This window comes from Sarcophilus harrisii, chromosome 5 (genome assembly GCF_902635505.1).
Source record: "Sarcophilus harrisii chromosome 5, mSarHar1.11, whole genome shotgun sequence".
In the NCBI taxonomy this organism is placed as follows: Eukaryota; Metazoa; Chordata; class Mammalia; order Dasyuromorphia; family Dasyuridae; genus Sarcophilus; species Sarcophilus harrisii.
The window spans coordinates 218271308-218294447 of record NC_045430.1 but is presented as its reverse complement, the minus strand read 5'-3'; the positions used below and the strand labels follow the sequence as shown (position 1 = coordinate 218294447).

General features: G+C 33.8%; 1 pseudogene; it reads left to right on the top strand.

The window, feature by feature from the left end:
* The first annotated feature begins 17689 nt into the window (after positions 1-17689).
* LOC116419441 lies at positions 17690-19075 on the top strand (annotated as a pseudogene).
* The last annotated feature ends 4065 nt before the right edge of the window (positions 19076-23140 follow it).

Below are 23140 nucleotides of genomic sequence, written 5' to 3'. Positions count from 1 at the left end.
TGATATATGAATGTTATGGAATATTATTGTTCTATAAGAAACAATCAGCAGAATAATTTCAAAGAGAACTGAACTTATACTGAGTGAAGTAGGTAGAACCAGGAGAACACTGTGCATAGTAACAGCAAAATTATACAATGATGAATTCTGATGTACACGGCTGTTTTTAACAACCAGGTGATTCAGGCCAGTTTCAATGGTCTTGTGATGAAGAGAGTCATCTGCATACAGAGAGGGGACTGTGGGGACTGAGTGTGGATACCACTAGAGTACTTTCACTTTTTGTTGTTTGCTTTCATTTTGTTTTCTTTCTCATTTTTTCCTCTTTGATCTGATTTTTTTGTACAGCGTGATAATTGTGGAAATATATAGAATAATTGCATGTTTAACATTATTGGATCACTTGCCATCTGGGGAAGGGGTGGGAGGAAGGCAGAGAGAAAAAAGTTTGAATCACAAGGTTTTGCAAGGGTGAATGTTGAAAATTATGTATATGTTTTGAAAATAAAAAGAAATAACAAGAATAGCAACTTGAACAAATTTTAACCGTCCAAAATTAGGGGAAACTGTTCCAGTTTAAAAGTTCTAGTTCCATCTTTTACTCAGTTCTTAAGTCGATCTTCCTAAAGTACAATATAGATAGGATTGACTATGGAGAAGGGATGTAGTGAGTAATAGACTAGTTACAGATGTGGAGAAAGAAAGGAATTGAATGTCATATTGTGTTGCCTGGTTGCCTGGAAGATGATGGTCTCCTTAATGATATTATAAAAGTTAGAAAGAATAGAGAAGAGTAATGAATTCACTCCAAATGAGTTCCATTAGTTACTCCAAAATTTTGTTTTATATATGCTTCAGTCTTAATGTAAAAGTGAATTCACTTGCATACCTTTATAAGATTCCTTCTTCCTGAAAAGCATTTGCTTTTTATTGCTGGTTCTCAAATCATATCTCTCCTTTATCACCCAATAAAAATATCAAAACCTTAATGAAATTTGACCTGATTTTCTGAGATGGAAATTATCTTTTTTTTCCCCTGAGCACTCCTACTATTTCATATCTTCTATGTCTTTTATCATTTTCATTAAAACTATTGATGAACATGTTTGCCTTCTGATTCTAGAAAGTAAGCTCCTTGAGGAGAGGAACTACTTGTGATTGCATTCTTCATAACATCTAATATTCTGCTTCATGCACAGTTGGTATTACCTAATTATTTATTAAAATAATTTTGTTGAAGTAATACATCTTTCATGATAATAACCATGCATCCGATGCTCATAGACATCCATTGAGGTTTGAGGGTATTTTAATAAGTTTTTTTTTAGAATTTGTGAAGAATATAGACTCATTCATCAACTTTTTTACTGGTTGCCCTCTGGGACTTGCAGTTTGAGCCTTCAGAATGGGTGACCAGAATCATAAGTCAATTAAAAACTGGATTAGGAAAAACAAAACAAAACACACCCCAAAAACTGGAATAAAATGAGATTATTTTAAAAGCCCTTTCTTTTCAAACTTTAAAATATTTTTTAAATGCCATTTACTATCATTATCATCAGACACATCTTAAAATCAAAGCTGACCCAGTTCCAGAAGACATTTATACTGATTTCAACTCAGTTCAGGAATCCCAAGAGATATGTGCATTGTGTGAATTAAATGCTGTTGAAGAACCTAATAACCATGAGATTTTAAAATTAGAACAGCAGTTACTTAAGTAATCTCATCTCACCAGCTCAGACCCTTCACCACTAGTAGAAAAATAATTCTAAACACATTCCTAGCATAGCATCATTTTCAAATACAGACTGCATATTTTTAAAAGTTCTACCAGTGCTTTGAAATAGATTTTGAAAATATCTCTGATATCTTCAGTATAATTTGGCTTAAAATTAAAATTATTTATCAGAGCCACATTTTTAGGCCAGTTACTTTGCAAAGTCCTTTTAAGATACATACTAATTTTGTCGAAGGTCTGAGCCATGGCAGGCTTCTACCTGTTCTTTACTCTATCTCTCAGAGTTACTTCAAGGACAGAAAGAACGAATGATGAGAGGGGGCTCAGAAACCCAAGCTGCCAAGCACAGAATCATGGAACACGGATGACAATGACAGTATAAATTAGTCATGTGGAAAATTCATCTTAGGGCCAATCCCCAGCTGTCTTCCCAGAGCTCTACTCCATTCACACAAAGCCTTTGAGAGGGAAGAGGAAAGAAATGCAAGACGATTGTCAAAGAATGTGGACCTGTGGTGCAGAAGTGCATCCAGCTGTGGACAGTGTCCAATATTTTAAATTAATTTTCCACATGGCTGATTTTAATTTCTGGTGCTGTCTATTTTTTAGGACTCATTGTTCTGAAATTTTTTATATCTTTTTTCCCCTTTGACTTAGGTTCACAGGAGATCTCATGCCAACATTTTAAGATCTGTCTGCTTATCATTTTTATGCATTTATATTTTCTGATCTTTATTAAAAATGACACTGATATACTCAGTACACTGAAGCTATAGAAATTGGATACTAGAGAAGAAATATTTTTTGTCTAGTCAAAAAGCAAAGTCAATGATCTAGAACTCTGATAGATATATTAGTAAGAAATAGAAAAATGAGTATACCATATATAAAACATCAAAGTCCCTGCAAAGTTGCTAGTTAAGAAATGTCTCACTCTTCCCTGTCCTGTCTGTCACTCAACTAGGCTCTCAGCAAATTACATTGATTACATTACTAGAAAAAGCTCTTTTCTATTTGTTTTCTCTATGCTATTTCCACTGACACCATCCATGTCTTCCTTCTAAGATTACTGTCCATATTCTCTCTCTCTCTTCGGTCTCTCTCTCTCTCTCTCTCTCTCTCTGTGTGTATATATATACATAGATAGATAAATAACTATAGATATCTATCTATATATGTGTGTGTATGTTGATTATACATAGTTGTTTGCATGTTGTCATTTCAATGAACAATGAATTAATTATGATTATTGTATTAATTTTCTTTTTATCTTTTCTTTGGATCACCTAGTGGGTAGCATAATACCTAACATAGCATTTATTTAAAAACTTACTCTGTGCTAGCTATTGTACTAACCACTGGATAAGGGAAGTTATTAAGATAATGGAGGCCTGCGAAAGGCTTCTTGCTAAAGGTAAGGCAGTTATGACATAAGGAAAGCCAGGAAAATCAAGAGGCAGTCAAAACGAGGGAGAAAATTCCAGATAGGAATAGAAGCCACTGAAAATACCTGAGGTCAAGCGGTATAGTATCTTATAAGAAGAAAAGAATGGACCCCAGCTTCACTGGACTATGGAATAAATTATGGAAAGCATGGTTTAAGAAGACTAGAAAGGTTGGAAGGAGTAAAATTATGAATGGTGTTATATTGTAGGAATATTGTCAGCAGATATATGGATATAAAGAAGTACCATCTGATTGTACAGACAATGAGAGATACGATTTTAATGTAAAAACAGAATTTGAGCAGAAATAATAATAAAGGCAAGACAGTTTAAAGAGGGCCTTGGATGTTAGACTAAACTTTGACCTAACTTTGTAGACCGAAGGCAACCAAGGAATGTTTGCTGAACAATGGAATGATGTGTTTAGATCTGTACAATGAAATTGTTTATTTGAGAATCATATATTGTGTGAATGAAGGGGAAAAGCCTGAAGGCAAGAAGACTTGATAGGAAGTTATAGAAATTGTCTAAGAAAAGACAATATAGATCTAAATTAAAATGGTACCAGTGAAAATAGAAGAGAGAAAACAAATAAAGAACTTTTTCTAATAATAAAATTGATATATATTTTTTTTTGCCAAAGTCTCCATCAACAATATAAATCAACAGGAAATAATTTCACAACTTTGACATTCTTTGTCTTTTAGGTTCCAGAGCTGCAATAGTCTTTGGGTCATTCTCCTACTTCTCTATTAAATCTTTATCTTAGTATTAATTTTTGTTAAGTATTTTTTCTAAAATTACTATTATTATAATTTATAAAATAAATATTTTATATTTTAAATATATACAATATCTGATATTTTATATTTTCATTCTCCAAGGATTTGTGCTTGATATTGATCTTAGCTTTCATGATGGTGGAGCTTTTGTAAAGGAGTCAGATAGTCCAATAATGTTTAAATCAACAGTCTGCTATTATGATGCACTTTAGTTTGCATATAGGAAAGTTTAATTGACCTAACATAAAACAGTCAAAAATGGAAGCAAAGGGAGTTAGTCTATAAAATATGACTAAATGCAATTAGGTTGTTGAACCTCAAAGGAAGTAGTTTTCAGATTATACCAGAAGGAATAAAAGGGATGATAATTTTCTTAAGGGACATTTTAAGGTACCATTTACTTAGAATATGCAGCTTACCTACAGTATTCCTAAATATTTTGAGGGAGAAATTCCACTTGTTCCAAATCATGTCACTTTATTGAAGAAGAAAAGGTTTGTGGCTTTTATAAAGAATGAAGAGGTTATTACTCCAGAGTGTTTGACAAATTACCCATCTTTGATGTCACAAAGGGGAAGAGAGTAGAGAATGGCAGTGATTTGCCAGCTATGCAGGCAAAAGACATATTACTTTCTAGCAAAGGAAGAAAAAGTTTTGGTCAGGAGAAAGTTGTAGATCCATAGGATAATAAAACCTGGTACTTTAAGCTAAAATAATAATGATAACCAACGATTTACTTTGGATAATATGTAATTTAATAAGAATAATAAAATTGGCACCATATTTCCCCTAAGATATTAAGATTTCAGACTAAGAGCTGAGAGAATTTAGAAAAGATCTACTCCATAGAACTTCTCAGTTCATAAGGAAATTTTATAATAAGATTCTAGGGTAGATTGTGTGTGTGTGTGTGTGTGTGTGTATTACAGGATTTTAAATTGCAAAGGAAATTAAAGATTATCTGTTTGAGTACCTTCATTTTACAGGATTAGGAAACTAATGTTAAAGAAGGGGATAGGGATAGGGAGAAACAGAAGGGGAAGGAGGAAGGGAGGGAAGGATAATCTAGCCAGCAGAAATATCCTTGAGGTCCAAAGTGTGAGAAAGTCTGAACTGTTAGGAATAACAACCTCCAGCCCAGCTGTGGAGATCCACTGGGGCCTAGACATTCCAATGAAAAGAATACCTCATCTCATCTTTTCAGGTCCTTAAGGTAGTAATTAGTTCAACTAGGATCCAGAGCATGAGAAAATTCACAAAATTTTATAAAATTTTGAAATTTTATAAAAAAATGAAACAAAATCATTAAAGGAAATCATATCTTTAAGCCAAAGATAGCTTTTTTGATGAGTCTTAGAGGCTTTTGTAAACACACTGTATCTCCATGAATTGTTTCAGTGTCCTAGCCAAACTATGTTTTCCATGCCAAAATAAACTTCATTTTTTCTTTCAATCAGAGATTTGTTGGTGGGAATAATTCTCCACCTTGCCCAATACCCCATACACACACACACACACACACACACACACACACACACACACACACACACACTGGTGTCCTGGTTTTTCCCTGGGTTGATACTTTCAGTTGCTAATAAGTCACACAGTTTGGAACTTAAAACAGATTTGGAAGAGAGAAACATGTTGGAAAAAGTAGATTTATCAGTTGCTTAAGAATATTATCTGGCTAAAACTCTTCATGCCACCCTCTACACTAGGAAGATGAGGTGGAGGAGACAAGAAAGCCTGGGAGACTGCACAGCATCATGATGACAGATATTCTCGATCTGTACATTCCATTCCTTTGGTTCCCACTGCCATATATGGTCACTCACTAGGGCTTTAGGGATACTGATCCAGCAAAGAAGGGATCGAAATGACAGAGCTTCGAGTGGCACCCTTGTGTGCAGAGAGGTTGCATGACAGGCACTAGATCTCACACAAAAGGGCAAGGAGCATGTGGCCATTCTTGCAACAATCTTAGTTTACAAAATGAAAATGAAATTTTGCAAGGTATCATAAAGTAATGAAAGCTGAAAAGAGAATATGTGAGATATTTCTGCTTCCCTTCTGGTCTTAATTGATATATAAGAAATACCATGGGACAAGAGCAAGATAGATTTTTTTTTCCTGTTAATGATGCACTATGAAAAGAACCACTCTATTATGAAATCTTTAGAAAAGGGCTTTTTAATTGTTTTGTGTGTCATGGATTCTTTTAATAGGCTGGTGAATCTTCTTATAATAATATATTACCTACATTCCTAAATCAAATCAAGAAGCATATGTGCCAGGGCAGCTAGTGGATAGAGTACCAGGAATAGAATCAAAATGACTCATTTTTCTGAGTACAAACCTGCCTCAGATGCTTACTAACTGTGATCTTGGGTAAGTCATTTAATCCTGTTTGCTTCAGTTTATTTATTTATAAAATGAGCTGGAGAAAGAAAGGGCAAACCACTCTAGTATCTTTGCCCCCACAAAAATAAAAAAAAAAATTCCACATGGAATCACAAAGACCTTCTCAAGGTAAGAATCCCTGACTTCAAAAATTTTCCAGCTGTCTTGTGTATATATGCATTTCAGGCAGTATTTTAACAAAATAATCTACATGTAGAAAACACACTTTTATTCAAACCCATCTAAAAAGAATTTAAATACAAATCAGGGTAAGGAATGAATCATGAAACAGTAAGTTTGGAAAGATATTAAGGATCTTTTAGGTTTAAGTAGTTGGCCATTAGTAGATTCCATTTGAAGCTTTCAATAAAAAATAAATAAATCTCTCCTTCCTGTGTTTCAAGGATTCCTTATCCTCAGAACTCTGTTTCAACCAATATGTTATACTAATTGATCCACCAAACCAACATGACACCTTATGTCTCAATGCCTTTTTCTCTCTTTTTCCTATGAATGCAATCAGTTCATTACCATCCCTTAGAATTCCCAGCTTCATCCAAAGCTTAGCTGGGAAACCTCATCCAATAAGAAACCTTTCCTGATAATTGTGTCTGCTCTCATTCTTGGGAATTATTTGTCTTTTCTGTGAATCAATTTTGTTTCTTCTTTCCTCTGAAAAATATAAGTCTCTGAGAGCAGGGCCATCATTTTTATTTATCTTTCCCAGAGATAAACCCAGAGCTTTTCCCATAGTCATAAATGCAAAGAAAATGATGGCTGAATTGATCTGAAGATATAATTTCATTTATTCTTTGTAAGCTTGGATTACCATGTAAAATTTTATATTTTGTGTTTTTTAAACTAATATTGCTTGAATGATTACAATTACTATTTGGCCTTTTGCCTGAGATAAAGTGAAGCAAAACTTATGGTTTGTTGAAAGGTGTTCTCTCAAACTCTCTTTTCCCCACTTTTACTTTGGTTAACCAAACTAATGTCAAGATTGAAATAAAGTTTTATATTATACTTTATGGTCTTCTTAAACCTAGGAAATTTTTAAATTAATATGTAAAAAAGCAAAATATTTCACTAAATTAACCATATATACATATATATATATATATACATACACACAGAAAAGCGAACATAGCACATATGAATTTATATAGGTGTGTATTTGAATCTATTTGTCTTCATCTAGATCTAGATAGCTCTATCTTAACTAGATCTAGACTAACAAAGTATGGTAGAGAGTATTATTGATCCAATGATATAGTGTCTTCTATAATACTTATTATTTCATTCTGTGGTATTGATAAACTGCATGAATTCAGGGTAGTCACTTGCCTATTACAGGCTTTAATTCACTTGCATTAAAAATTAAGGGGTGGACTAGATTATTTTAATGACATTCAAATTTTCAACAACATGATTTTTTGATGATTCTAAACATAACCCCATCCCCAGCATTTTTGAAGGTATTTTCCAGCTATGTATAATTACTTATTGAGTTCCACTCACATTTCCCCTGGTGTTTCCTTAATACTGGATTATCATGGTTTTAGAATTATTTAAGTCATGCTTTGTTATCTTGACATGGAGGGAGCAGACTTATTTAACACAGGGAGCTGGAAAACACATTTTTTTCTTTTCCTGAGTGTACTAACAATACAAGATAAACATAGATTTATTTCAAATTTCATGTAGTCATAAGGAATATTCTCATATAACTCTGTGTCTCTCCATATATACATATGCATAGGCAAGCAATTTATGAACACAAATGGCTGCATATTTACACGTGTATATACATATACACTTATTTAAATTATTTTCATAAAGTTCAAGAGGTTAGGAAAATTAGAGTTTAACAGAAGAGTTTTCCTCAAATACATGTTTGATTCAGTCTTAGAAGTTTGGAAACACTTTATAATTAGAACAAAATTGCTCCTATATGAATATCCTTACATAGGGATCAAGATGATATTAGAATCAAGTAAATTAGCTGAAATGTATAATTAATGGAGAAACTTCTTTCTAGCTTGACTGCAGCTTGTGATTAGAATGTGGAATTATAAATTGATTCTTTCTGCCCTCTTGTGGCCATTCACTAAAATGCTTTAATTTACAGAGCAGCTCTCAGTTTATTTACTGTTAATCAAAAGAAGGGCATCATCCTAGGTTTATGGGAATGATAAAAATGAAATGAATTAAATATAAGTACAGGAAAGAACTTTCATAATAATCTACTATAACTCCATTTTCTAGATTCCAGATTGTTCAGGAATATTTTTACAAAGTGTTTTGTTTTTAAACTGATGAATTTAGAATAATTATTCAGCACCTCATCTTTGCCTTTTCTTCATAATTGATGCACAGCTAATGCTTGGGGCACCAAAAGAAATAAAAACTTGAAAACATATAAATTCAAAGGAAAAATTATGATTTTAAAAGTAAAAAGGTATGAAATGCCATCACCATTTAATGATATAAAGATAAAATTGGACCAAAATATCTCAAATTTTAATTTTATTTTGTCCTTCCCTAGAATATAAATGATCAAGGCATTTTGACAGTATCAGATTAAATTCTCATTGGCTTTTAACCATTTATTTAAGCATTGTTCCCTTTAACTCTAGACAAAAAGTTCTCTCTCCTTTTGTTTAATTCTTCCAGCACAAAAAGCATTTGATGAAATCCAACACCCATTCCTATTAAAAACACTAGAGAGTATAGGAATAAATGGATTCTTCCTTAAAATAGTCAGTAGCATCTGTCTAAAACCATCAGTAAGCATCATATGTAATGGGGATAAAATGGAACCTTTCCCAATAAGATCAGGAATGAAACAAGGTTAATATCACTATCACCATTACTATTCAATATTGTATTAGAAATGCTAGTTTTGGCAATAAGAGATAAAAAAGAGATTAAAGGAATTAGAATACATAAGGAAGAGACCAAATTATCACTCTTTGCAGATGATATGATGGTATACTTAGAGAACCCTAGAGAATCTACTAAAAAACTAGTACAAATAATCCACAACTTTAGCAAAGTTGCAGGATACAAAATAAATCCTCATAAATCATCAGTATTTTTATACTTCATTAACAAAATCCACAAGCAAGAGATACAAAGAGAAATTCCATTTAAAATAACTGCCAATATTATAAAATATTTTTGAATCTATCTGCCAAGGGAAAGTCGGCAACTATATGAGCAAAACTACAAAACAGTTTCCACACAAATAAAGTCAGATCTAAACAACTGGAAAAATATTAAGTGCTCTTGTGTAGGTCATGTGAATAACAAAGATGACAATACTATCTAAACTAATCTCTTTGTTTGGTGCTATGTCAATCAAACTCCCAAGAAACTATTTTACTGACCTAGAAAAAAATAATCTGGAAGAACAAAAGGTCAAGAATTTCAAGGGAACTAATGAAAAAAAATCAAATGAAGGTGGCTTAGCTATACCAGATCTAAAACTATATTATAAAGCACCAGACATCAAAACCATTTGGTACTGGCTAAGAAACAGATTAGTTGATCAATGGAATAAGTTAGGTTCACAGGACAAAATGGTCAATAGCTATAGCAATCTAGTGTTTGACAAACCCAAAGACCCTAGCTTTTAGGATAAAAATTCACCATTTGACAAAAATTGCAGGGAAAATTGGAAACTAGTATGGCAGAAACTAGGGACTGACCCATACTTAACACAGTACACAAAGACAAGGTTAAAATGGGTTCATGATTTAGGCATAAAGAATGAGATTGTAAATAAATTAGAAAAACATAGGATAGTTTACCTCTCAGACCTATGGAGGAGGAAGAGCTTTGTGACCAAAGGAGATCTAGAGATCATTATTGATCACAAAATAGATAATTTTGATCATATTAACTTAAAAGTTTTTGTACAAATAAAACAAATGCAGACAAGATTAGAAGGGAAGCAACAAACTAGGAAAACATTTTTACATTCAAAGGTTCTGATAAAGGCCTCATTTCCAAATTATATAGAGAATTGATTCATATTTATCAGAAATCAAGCCATTATCCAATTAATAAATTGTCAAAGGATATGAACAGACAATTTTTAGACAAAGAAATTGAAACTATTTGTAGCTACATGAAAAGGTGCTCTGAATCACTATTGATCAGAGAAATGTAAATTAAGGCACTCTGAGATACCACTATATACCTGCCAGATTGGCTAAGATGACAGGAAAAGATAATGACAAATATTGGAGGGGATGTGGGAAAACTGGGACACTGATATATTGTTGGTGAAACTGTGAATAAATCCAATCATTCTGGAGAGTAATTTGGTGCTATATTCAAAAAGTTGTCAAACTGTGCATAGCCAGCAGCATTGCTACTGGGCTTATATCCCAAAGAGATCTTAAAGAAGGGAAAGGAATCCACATGTGCAAAAAATGTTTGTGGCAGCCTATTTTGTAGTGGCTTGAAACTGAAAACTGTATGGATGCCCATCAATTAGAGAACAGCTAAATAAATTGTGGTATATGAATGTTATGGAACATTGTTGTTCTGTAATAAATGACCCACAGGATAATAGAGGCCTGGAGAGACTTATATGAATTGATGCTAAGTGAAATGAGCAGAACCAGTAGATCATTATGCAGAGCAACAACAAAATTATATGATGATCAATTCTAATGAATGTGGCTCTCTTCACCAATGAGATGATTTAAACAAGCTCCAGTTGTTCAGTAATGAAGAGAGCCAGCTACAGCCAGAGAGAGAACTAGGGAAATGAGTGTGGATCACAACATAGCATTTCTACTATTCATTATTGTTTGCTTGCATTTTTGTTTTCCTTCTCAGGTATTTTTTCTTCCAAGATCCAATTTTTTCTTGTGCAGCCAGATAACTGTATAAATATGTATACATATATTGGATTTAGCATTTACTTTAACATATTTAACATGTATGGAACTACCTGGCATCTAGCGAAGGGGGTGGAGGGAAGAAGGGGAAAAACTGGAATAGAAGGTTTTGCAAGGGTCAATGTTGAAAAATTATCCATGCATATATTTTGTTAATAAAAAGCTATAATAATAAAAAATAATTATTCCAGCACTTACTATTTGTGTCTTTCATTTGTCCTTTGCCAAATATGAACCTTGCATTGCTATTATCCACACAGGTGTCTTTATTCCTTAACTTGATTGTAAACCTGTAGAGATCAGGGATTTTGTCTTGACATTCTTTGTATTCCCTATAGCACTTGAGAGAGTATCATGAATGTATTAAGTATCTAATAAAGTGTCTGAAAGAATGAGTTAATTATTTAAATTGAACACTTGTACAACATATATCCAATTTTATTGGTTCCCATTATGGCCTTAATACAGTAATTAATAACAGAAACAGTGAGTGAAGATGTCAAGAAATCCCCTTATTTTGACTTTGAATTTGTAGGGAATTTAAATAATTACCCATAAAGTAGTCCATGGCTAGTGTTCAATGCATTTTTCTTAAATGAGCTAGACTTAAGGGAAGCTGTTTCAGATCATGTCTTAATCTTCTCTTACTTCTATTGAAAATTTTCTAACACAATCACAGAATAGAACACAAATATACCTTGAGTCTAGGTTTCCTTATATATTGCAATGTAAAGGATGAAGACTTTGATGGAAGGACATGCTATAGTCTGTTTGAGTATGGGGGTCAGGTGGGAGAGACAACTGGTACTCCCTATCTTCTTATGCCTATCCTTCTGTTGGCAGCAGTTGCTCAGCAGTTTCATTGTTGTTGATAGTGTGAAAGGATGAGATAGATACATGATATTTGCATGCTAAATGTATTAACATTTAGAATAGCAATGCTGTAGAATTATATAAAGTTCATTCTTTAAAAAAAAAAAAAAACCTGGGCTTCTAAACCCTTCAACAGATTTCCCAAAAGATACATGACTTTTGGGAAATCTGTTGAAGCCTATAGACATTTCCTCAGAGTAGTTTTTAAACACACAAATGAAATATAGAAAATTATAAATAAAACCAATTATATTAAAATACAGCTATTAAAATAATTCTAATAGAACACAATTAAGAACTCCCAGTTCAGTCTTTAAAAAAAATTAACAATGCCATCCCAGTGAAGAATGATGGTTCCTTTGGTGAACAGAAGAAAATTTATTACGTGGTATAAGATGATAGTTTGGTTTTTTTTTGTCAAAATTTTGACTTCTTTGAAGTCAGAATTAAATTGTGTCTATTTTATTTATTTATTTTTTACTAAGGCAGTTGGGGTTAAGTGACTTACCCAGAATCACAAAGATAGGAAGCGTTAAGTATCTGAGACCAGATTTGAACTCAGATCCTCTTGTCTTCAGGGCTGGTGCTGTGTGTATATTCTTACCTATCATAACATATAGTTTGGCTTTTAAAACATACCTTATTAGATAGTACTCAAATATTTTAAATATATTAATTTTTGGAATGGTTTTTCAATATCACATCTGTGAGATGAGTTATTAAAATGTAAAGGTTAGCAGCATATAAACTGTATGATTATTTAAAGAGAATAAAAGAGAGGGGGCATTTTGAGGGCAGATCTATGAATCCCAAAGTCCATTCTCACAAGGCATACATATCAACATTTCAAATAAATTAAAATGCTATAAAAATTTATCCAAGCAAGTATAGAAATGATAACCTAAATTTAGGAAGATCTCAATAGACAAAAATATAACCTCCATACCTGACTGAAAATAGATGTTTCATCATTTATAGAGCACTAAAGATACTCTGCCTATAAAATGAAGAGTGGGATTTGAAGATGCCTTTTACTATCACCAGGATTTATTTTGGAGCTCATGAGATTTCAGGAAACTTCTCATGAAATGTAACCAAGGTTTAGGGAAAAAAAGCTTATGAAACTCTTTTTGTAGATTGTATATCCTAATATCTAATAGGTAGGGAAAATACTTGTAATTGACCATGACATCACTTCATTGTGATTCATTTACTCAAACAATTCCAAAAAATACTCAAATTGAGGACTAGTCCTCTACTAAAGACCAAATTGAACTAATTGCAGCAGGAAAAAACAAACTATTAATTATAGTTTCTAATGAGTATTTCTTTTTTGGGAAGAGGGGGAAGAAAGAGTAAGATATCAGGCTTTCTTTCTTGACACTGCTATAATTCAAGATCCATGACTGCTTTTTTGCAGGTAATTCCTTGGTTCACATGAGTTACCATTTCTCTACAACTTAGTAAGTAGTTTTCCAGCATTGTTCTGGCTGAAAAATTCACTAAGACTAATCTGGTGGTTGACCCTCTCTTCACTTCACTGGGTTGATACTGGGGTTATGGACCATTTTTCTAATAAGATTGTCTAACTTGGTAAAAACTGTTAAAACTTTGTCACTGGAAAGATTTCAGGAGGTGATTAAATGAACAAATTTTCTAGCCTCTTAAACTTAATGAAAATAATTTAAAGATGCATGTTTATAAATGCATATGTGAATACACTGCCATTTGTATTGTCATATATGTATATATGCACACACATGTATGTGGTAGAAAAACTGAGACAGAGACAGACTTGTATAAGATTATTCCTGAATATAAAGTATACATGAAACCTTGAAATAAATATCTGTCAATCTTCTGTTTTTAGGACATCCAGGAACAGAAAACTTTTCCATCTTCCTCTTTTAATAATTCTTTTCTCTCCATGTCATGATAAGAAAGCATGACTTAAATAATTCTAAAACTGATAATCCTTCAGGATGAAGGAAACACCAAGGGAAATGAGGGTGGATCTCAGCAATTATAAACACTCAGTAATTATACACAAGGACTGGCACATAAGAATTTTATATTTAAAAATCTCAATAGGTTTGGTTACTATGTTTTAAAAATGAGGATTTTGAATTAGATTGTTTTCAATGATCTTCAAATTTTCAATAATATGATCTTTTTATGATTCTAAAAATACCCCATTCCATCCCACCAGTATTTTAATAAAAGTTATTATTCATATAAGTGTTAGCTAGGTCTGTGTTTTAGATTATCAATGTGAAATTTGCAGATATGTGGGAAACATATATCCACTTTCATTTTTTAGTGGAGGAACTCATTGCTGAGGCTAATTCATTTAAGAAAGTAACACTTGATAACAGAACCACAATTAGAAATATAATTTTAATTTAAAATGTATAAATTTAAAAATATTTTATTCCCCTTATAGACATGATTTTCTTTTTCATTTTAACCTTGTAAGAATGTATTTATGTAAAAGATTGAAAAAAAAAGGCATTGTGTTTTTGTTTTGTTTTGTTTTGTTTTGGCAATAGAACTTTATCACTGTCGGAGCTCAATAAATATTTGTTGATTGACTGATGCATTTTTTATTTTCCCTTTCTGAATATATGTGACAGCTGATATTCTTCTGCTATTTACCAGCAATACTGTCAAATGCTCTGCATTGTTATACATGGAACAAAAGGGGCATTCATTTTTATATCTCAGAATTGCTATACTAAATATTTACTGCACACCTGGAGTACATAGCCTGTTGATACAGCAGAGAAATCAAATGGCATAATATTATTTCCCTGTCTTCTTTCTGGCAATTTGTCTGAAACTCCAAAATATTTTCAAAATAATTTCTCTTTAATTAACTTCTTTTTAAAATTAATTTTAATGCTTAATTATTACTATTTTTTTATATACCACCTGTAATGTTTTGTTTTTCTTTGCACTGATGATAACTACACTTATTTTTCTCTTGTTTTGATTCTTAATTCTGAAATGCTCTTAAAATATTTGGCATAAAAATAGTGTGAATAAAATAATTTAGTTCTTCACAAGGCCCAGTTTTTGAGTGTACATTTATGAAATAGCTCATCTAAAAGCAAACAATGATAAAATGTAATTTTATTTTGCATCTTGAATGATTGAACAAAACTTTCGAAACAAGGGTCTCTGGGGCCTTTGAATATGAGAAACAGCTTGGCCTAAAGGAAATGACCCTGGACTTAGAGACAGGGAAAAGCTGGGGTTTGAATCTCATTTCTGTCACTTGTTCCTCATATGAACATGTTCAAATTAGTCTGACCTTGTTCAACTTTCATCTTTTTACCTATAAAGCAGGAATAGCATTACCTATCACCGATAGATAGTCATTTTACATTTTGTCTTCCTTATTAGATTGTGGGATCCCTTTAAAGCAAAGACTTGTATGCATGGTACTTAACTGTGTCTGTTATATATCAGTTGCTTAATAAATGCTTGTTGAATTGATCAGAGAGCTGTACTTAGAATAAGAGACTTGAGTTCAAATTCTGCCTCAGACACTTACTACCTGTGCAATCATATGCAAGTCATTTAAACTCTTGGAGCCTATTAATAAAATGAGGGGGTTAGATTCAATGGCTTCTACTATTACTTCCAGATCTAAATCGTTGATCCTATAAATGGACATTTAGTCACTTCCTGAAATCCTTTAGTGACAGAGAATATGTAAAGACTATGGATCACAGTATATACTAACTATACTTAGGCTGTTTAGGACTTCAAAAATAATAATAAAAATCAAACTAAAATCTATTTATGATTTTGACTAATTCCCAGTTTATCTTTCTACTTATGGCCAGCATAAACTTTTCCTTTACATACCTTTTGTATATCTGAAAGCAATTACTAGGTAACTCTCAACTTTTCTTCTTTCCAGGCTATACTTTCCTATTCTTTCAATGGATCCTTACACAATTTGAAGTTCCCTTTTCTGAGGGACAATGAACTGGCCCCCTATTCAAAAAGTTTGAGGACCCCTGAATTATATACTAAAATACTAATAGCAAACCAGGAAACAGTTATAAAAAAAAAGCTATTGATTCAAGAATAATTTAATCACCCAACCTTTCTGGGCCTATTTTGTCAATACCCTTCAAAAATGAGGTTGGGACAAGATGGCCTCTAGTTTCATTCCAGTTCTCTATCTGCAATCTTTGAGATTCTCTACTAAATTACAATGATTAAAGTATGTCAAAGAAAAAAAATGAGAAAACATCTTTTCCTAACTTCACTGCAAAAGTAGGCGACTATAATTACAGAATTTTATTCGTACTGTGGTTTGAAGTTCACCTGTTGGTTACTCTTGCTGAGTTCTCTCCTCCCATTCCCATAGAATTATGGATTTAGACCTAGGACTATAGAGGTCACCTAGTATAATCTGTTAATTTCATAGATGGAGAAATGTATTGTTAGAAATGTTAGGTGATTTGTGCAGAGTCACATATCTGGGATGTGAGGCAATATTTCAATTCAGCTCTTCAAATTCTAATCCCAGTATTCTATCAACTATAACATCTTCTCTTTCCTTGATAATTTGTTTTAAGAGGCATAGCTTACTGGAGATGGAGAAGACAAAAACAAAGTTGAACAAAAATGTAATTATAAAAAAGTTTCAATATTTAATAAGGTATTTTTAAAATGTCTTTCAGGCATGGCATGTTCTCTATTCTATTTCCCTGTTTTACAAATTTAGTAATCCTGTCAGAAAAGAAAATTAAATTAGTCTTGAGTGACCTTTTTTGATAAATTCTGGCTTTAAGTGATTTACTTCTATTTTCATTGATGTCCATAGCATCCTTATAACCATGTTTTAGAATAATCCCATTTGAAGAAACTGTCTTTTACTTTTGAAGAAATAGGACTCTTACTATCTCCAGTGGAGCCTATGATTTTTCTTAGGTTCTCTTGTGATTCAAAGATCATCTATCATACTGGATTTCCTACACAAACACACTCATACATATATACACATACACATACACATACACACATTTGTTTTAATGGGCACGGCTTTATTTCTCTAGAATGTAGATGATTTGTGTTTATGGGTTTGAACTCTTGATTCTCCTATTTTGAGTTGAACATAATTTTTTGTTAACCAATAGAACCTTTATCTCATTTTCACTTGTTTCTCCCCATTCCCAGAGCCATCTGTGAAGCAGACATCTGTGTGCCTTTTATATACATTATCTTCTAATAGTCCCTCATCTGGCTTTAATTCACAATGTCTTATTAACTGTCAGAATGTCTACTTACCTTCAAAGTTTGAACCAAACACAGTCTTCTATATATGACTTTTTTATCTTGATCCACTAAGTTGCTAGTGCCTTCCTACCAATATTATGCCATATATATTTTGAATATTTCATATATATATATATATATATATATATATATATATATATATATATATATATATATATGGCATCTCTCCTTCTAGGCTTGTAAGCTTCCTTGTAAGATCCCTGACAGTAGGGGGTTCCGGGGAGGTGGGGAAGGGAAATGGCGGAGGCTTCGCCGCAGCCCGGACAGTACTTCTGCCACTGCTGTTCGGCCGAGATCTCCCCGCGGCTGCCGGATTATATCTGCCCAAGGTGTGAGTCTGGTTTTATTGAAGAGCTTCCGGAAGAGACCAGAAATACTGAAAATAGTTCCAACTCTGCTACAGCTCCCACGGATCAGAACAGACAACCATTTGAGAATGTGGACCGGCATTTATTCACCTTGCCACAGGGCTATGGCCAGTTTGCCTTTGGGATTTTTGATGACAGCTTTGAATTTCCCACATTCGGCTCTGGGGTGCAGTCCGAGGACGCCAGGGACTCGGAGAACAGGCGGGAGCGAGAACACCAGTCCCGCCACCGCTATGGCGCACGGCAGCCACGGGCCCGCCTCACTGCACGGCGCGCTGCAGGCAGGCACGAAGGCGTCCCAACGTTAGAAGGGATTATTCAACAATTGGTCAATGGAATTATTGCACCTGCAGCAATACCAAATTTGGGATTGGGCCCTTGGGGTGTTTTGCATTCAAATCCAATGGACTATGCATGGGGTGCTAATGGCCTGGATGCGATCATTACACAGCTCCTTAATCAGTTTGAAAACACCGGTCCCCCACCAGCAGACAAAGAGAAAATACAAGCCCTTCCCACCATACAAGTCACAGAGGAACACGTAGGTTCAGGGTTAGAATGTCCTGTATGCAAAGATGACTATACGCTGGGTGAGAATGTCCGGCAGTTACCTTGCAATCACTTATTCCACGACGGCTGCATAGTCCCCTGGCTGGAACAGCATGATACCTGCCCAGTGTGTCGGAAAAGCTTAAGTGGACAGAACACTGCCACAAATCCCCCGGGACTGACAGGAATGAATTTTTCTTCTTCCTCCTCCTCCTCCTCCTCCTCCAGTTCGCCATGTAACGAAAACTCAACAAACAACTCGTGAATCTTACCACCAGCCAGTCCAACCAACCACCCCCGACCTTCTTCCCTCTTTCCCCTTTACCCCCAGCCCTACCCTGCCCATTGCCCATCTGCTTCCTGGCCAGAGGGAGCAGCTAATCTTCCCCCACCCCACACTGAACCCAGGAGACAGAGTGGGAGGAATGGGGGAGGTTGCGGGAGAGACCCCCAAGACCCCAGCACCTTTTTTTTTTCTTTCTTTTTTTTTTTTTTTTTTTTTTTTAACCAACTTTGGAAGCACCAAAGGCCTTTAGACCTCTTCCCCTCGCTACCCGCCAGTCACCAACTCATCTGACGGTTCCAGGGAAGTTCTGTCTCTCCTGCCAATTGATGGTGACCAGTGCGCTGGCTTAGCAAGCCCCGGGTCACATTGACTGCGTTTCATCAGGCTGGATCCTAGCAGGTACCAGGCTGTGTGAAATAAAGGATGGATGTGGCCAGGCCATCTCTATGGTTGTGGATTTGAGATACTTTTCATTTTCCCCTTTCTCCCCAACAGCCCCCCCTCCCCCTAACCTTTATAATCCTCTCAGAGGGAACATAGACACTGCTCCCAGGTGGGAAGGCCGGTGGAGTGTGGCTGTTTGATTGCCATCCAACATGCGAACTGTCCACTCCCCTTCAGCTGTCCTCTCCCCCATCATCCTGTCTGTCTTTATAACCTCGCCCTCTAATGCTCAACAACGGAAAGGGTTTTTATAATTTTAAATTATTACTGCTATTAAATAAATGGACGTTTTAGCTCAAAAAAAAAAAAAAAAAAAAAAAAAAAGATCCCTGACAGTAGAACATGTTTCAGTTCTAACTTTGTTCAATGCCTAGCATATTATTTGGCACAAAAGAGATGCTTCCTAAATACTTGGTTACTGATTGATTGATAAGCATTTGCTGCCTTAGGAGAGCTTCAGCATTTCTTCTCTCAGAATCATTAGCACCATTTTGTTGTCTTTTTTCCCTTTTCTCTCTTACTTCCTCTCTATCAGGGTTTGCCTTTTGCATCTATATATCCTGGGTCTACATGAGTGCTTATCACTTTGAGACACTTAATAATGTCTGATTGATAAATTCATTTCATCAAATGCCATTCTCAACAAATTTTCTATATCTAAAAGGAGGTATGTCTGTGGATTTTCTCTCCCAAGAGATATTTGAATTTGTATCCTTTTTTTTTAATAAACAAAGAATGAACTGGGTTCCTGAAATAAAGTCATGGAATTAGCCTAGAACAGACCACGAATGGTACAGGGGTAGAGTTAAAGAATATTTTTTTTTTTATTTCTGGCTTAGTTAGAGGCCAATTCTGTACAAAGGTACATTTGACTCAGTTGTTTAAATATCTATTTCAGTACCCAGTGTATAGTAAGTGCTTATACATGCTTTTTGACTCACAGACTCTAGCAAATCTTGATTTAATGTCCATTGCATTCAGATTCAATGTATACCTCTATTTATTAGGATATCTCTGACTTTATTTCTTTCTTCTTTTTCCCTGTCAAGTACACATTTTCATATTCACACCCCCCCCGAATCCCTGCTTCCTTTGCCCCATTAACTCCATTTTTCTATATTATTAAATATATGTGGAGATTTCCTTTCTTATCTCTCATGTATTCTTCAAATCATGTTTCTCAAGGTACCTAACTTGATGGAGTTGCTGAAAGGTACATTGTTTGCCAAATATTAATAAATTCCTTTGTGTATTTTATACTAAAACTATCATGATGTTTAATAAATCTTACACCACAGGTTTTCTATAACAATTTAAAGAAAAAGAAAAACCTTTTATAAACGGTGTTTTTTTTTTCAGTGAACTCCAAAACATTTGATTTAACAAGTTATGTAAAAACAAACAACAATAACAAAACGATTTTCCTAACATCACCCAACTTTAACTTCTGAGTGTGTTTTCTTGTTGTTGCTTTCTCCTTCCTCTTTGGAGAGCAATCTTTTAATGAAAAAAGGTAACTTGAATAATTACTAATAAAAAATTTCCAACATGGGAACTGTGAGGATTTTTACTAACAGAATTAAAAAAGATATCTAGTTCTTTCTTTAATTCATTCAAAGCAAGAGATCACATTAATTATGAGATATTTGGTTCCCAACAGATAAATCAAGAACTACATAAATATAAGAATCACAAATAAATACTAGGCAACTTAGCATATCCAGGTCTGTAGTATATTTTTTATGTTTTTCCATAAGAATTATATTTAACATTATAATAATCATATATTATATAAACATATATATATGTATACACATATTGCCCACATGTATATGTATATGTGCATATATATGTATGTGTGTATCTATTTGTGTATGTACATATGAATATTTTACCCTGGAAGAAAATATTCAATTGCTTAATGTCTTTTGAAAAAAGAAAGATCATGCTGTTGAAAGACACATCTGTTTCCTGGAAATAACAAATGCTATACAGAAAGATTCAAACCCATTAAAGACTATGTCAAGTCTTCAAATCTATATTTTGAGTTTCTTTCTTTCCATCGAATCAAGACATCTTTCTTAACTCAGTCACAAGATAATTTGGGAATATCAATAAATCAAGCCAATATTAAAAGACAGAAAAAGTGTTCACATAATAATACTGAAGCATTTAAAAATGGATATTTTTTCATGTACACTTGTTTCTCTATGTACTAGGTATTATCTTTGGCAATATATTTATGTCCATATATAGTGAAATGGAGTGTTTTCTTAACTCTATTCAGAAGTTGGATATAGACAATTTTTTTCTAATTCTTAAATTTCAGTCTTCATTATTTCCTCTGGCAGTTGACTGCAGTTCTCTAAAGCAAAGCCTTTATTTGTAGCACAGTTTATTATACTAAAGAACTTTGAGTGAGCCAGCTTACAGAAGACATATCTGTCATATAAAAGTAAATAATTGTTTAGGCACAGAAATTCTTAACTATTTTTTATTGTTGTTTTTTAGTAGTTTCAGACAACTCCTAGTCTTTGTGAATGCATTTGAAATCTTCATGTCAAAAGACATGGGAATGGTTTGCTCTTTTCTTCTCCAAATCATTTCATAGAAATTGAGGCAAATAGGATTAAGTGACTTTCCCAGGGTCACAAAACCAGGAAGTCTGAGATCAGATGTGAACTCAGAAAGATGAGTCTTCTTGACTCTAGAACTGGTCCTCTATGTTATGTCAGCTACTTGCTCTGAAAACTAGCTACTTATCCAAAAAGTGTTTCTAATCTGAATAAAGGAAATGGTCATCTGGACCAAAAAACTCACTTAAATTCACAAATTATCCAAATGAATGTCATCTCTTTGATATTCACATTTTCTTCAAAGATAGTTCTTAAGCAATTCGCATGTGCCTATTGGGCTTACTGATTATAGAGTCCTACATGTGATTTTGCCAGCAATTGTGACATCCAATAAGCGCTAGGCCATCCTTCCTTTCTCCTGACATTGCAGGAGTTGTTTTGGTTGTTTGGTTGTTGGTTTATTCTGTTTCTCAACATGTCAATCCTGAGTGATTCCACATGACCGGATCAACTTCTGTACCTGTAGAACAAATTCATCATGACATTTTTCCTCCTTTATCATGGCTGAATGATTTTGGTATTGCACACATCATTTATCTTTATAATACTTTCTGTGAAATAGTTGTTTTTGATTCTTTTTTTTTTCCTGCTGAGGCAATAGGGGTTTAGTGAGTTGCCCACAGTCACACAGCCATGAAGTGTTAAGTGTCTGAGACCAGATTGAACTCAGGTCCTCCTGATTTCAGGGCTGATGCTCTATTCACTGTACCACATAGCTGCCCCTATTTTTGATTCTTTAAAGGTAATTGTATTCCATATTTCACTTCTATAAGCGATTCTTTTGGCATTAAAAAGATTATCTTTGCTTTCATGCAAAACTTAGGATTAAAAAAAAAAAAGAACTTTGCAATCCACTTTCATTCCATTCTAATTATTATCTTTCTCCTATTTCACTCTAGGCTTAATGTGTGTATGCTGTTTGTCCCGGTTGTATATATTGATGGACAAATTACACATGGGCAATAAACATTGCTTTTCTCTGAAGTTTGACAAGTCAAAATATTTTAAACTGAGTAATGATCTCTTTCAAAAGGTTCCACAAGATTTTAGGGTTTAGGGCAACCATTCTATGCCAGTCATAAATATAACTATCTAGAAATATCACCATCCAAAGGAATTACTTTTGAAACTGAATACTGGATTGCCTCAGTAGCAAATACTTTTGAATGTTAATGAAAAAAATCAGTGCAATTAAGATAAGATGTCTAGTGGAAAAAGTGTATCAAATATTTCTTCTAAGAATCTGATATTTGGGTGCAAAGGTGGTGGAGAAAAGCCAGGAAATTGCTGGAGCTCTCTGTTTCCTTAGAAAACTACATGAAACGAAACCTCTGAACAGAGTCTGATGAAATGAAACCACTCAAATTAAGATAGATTGGACAAA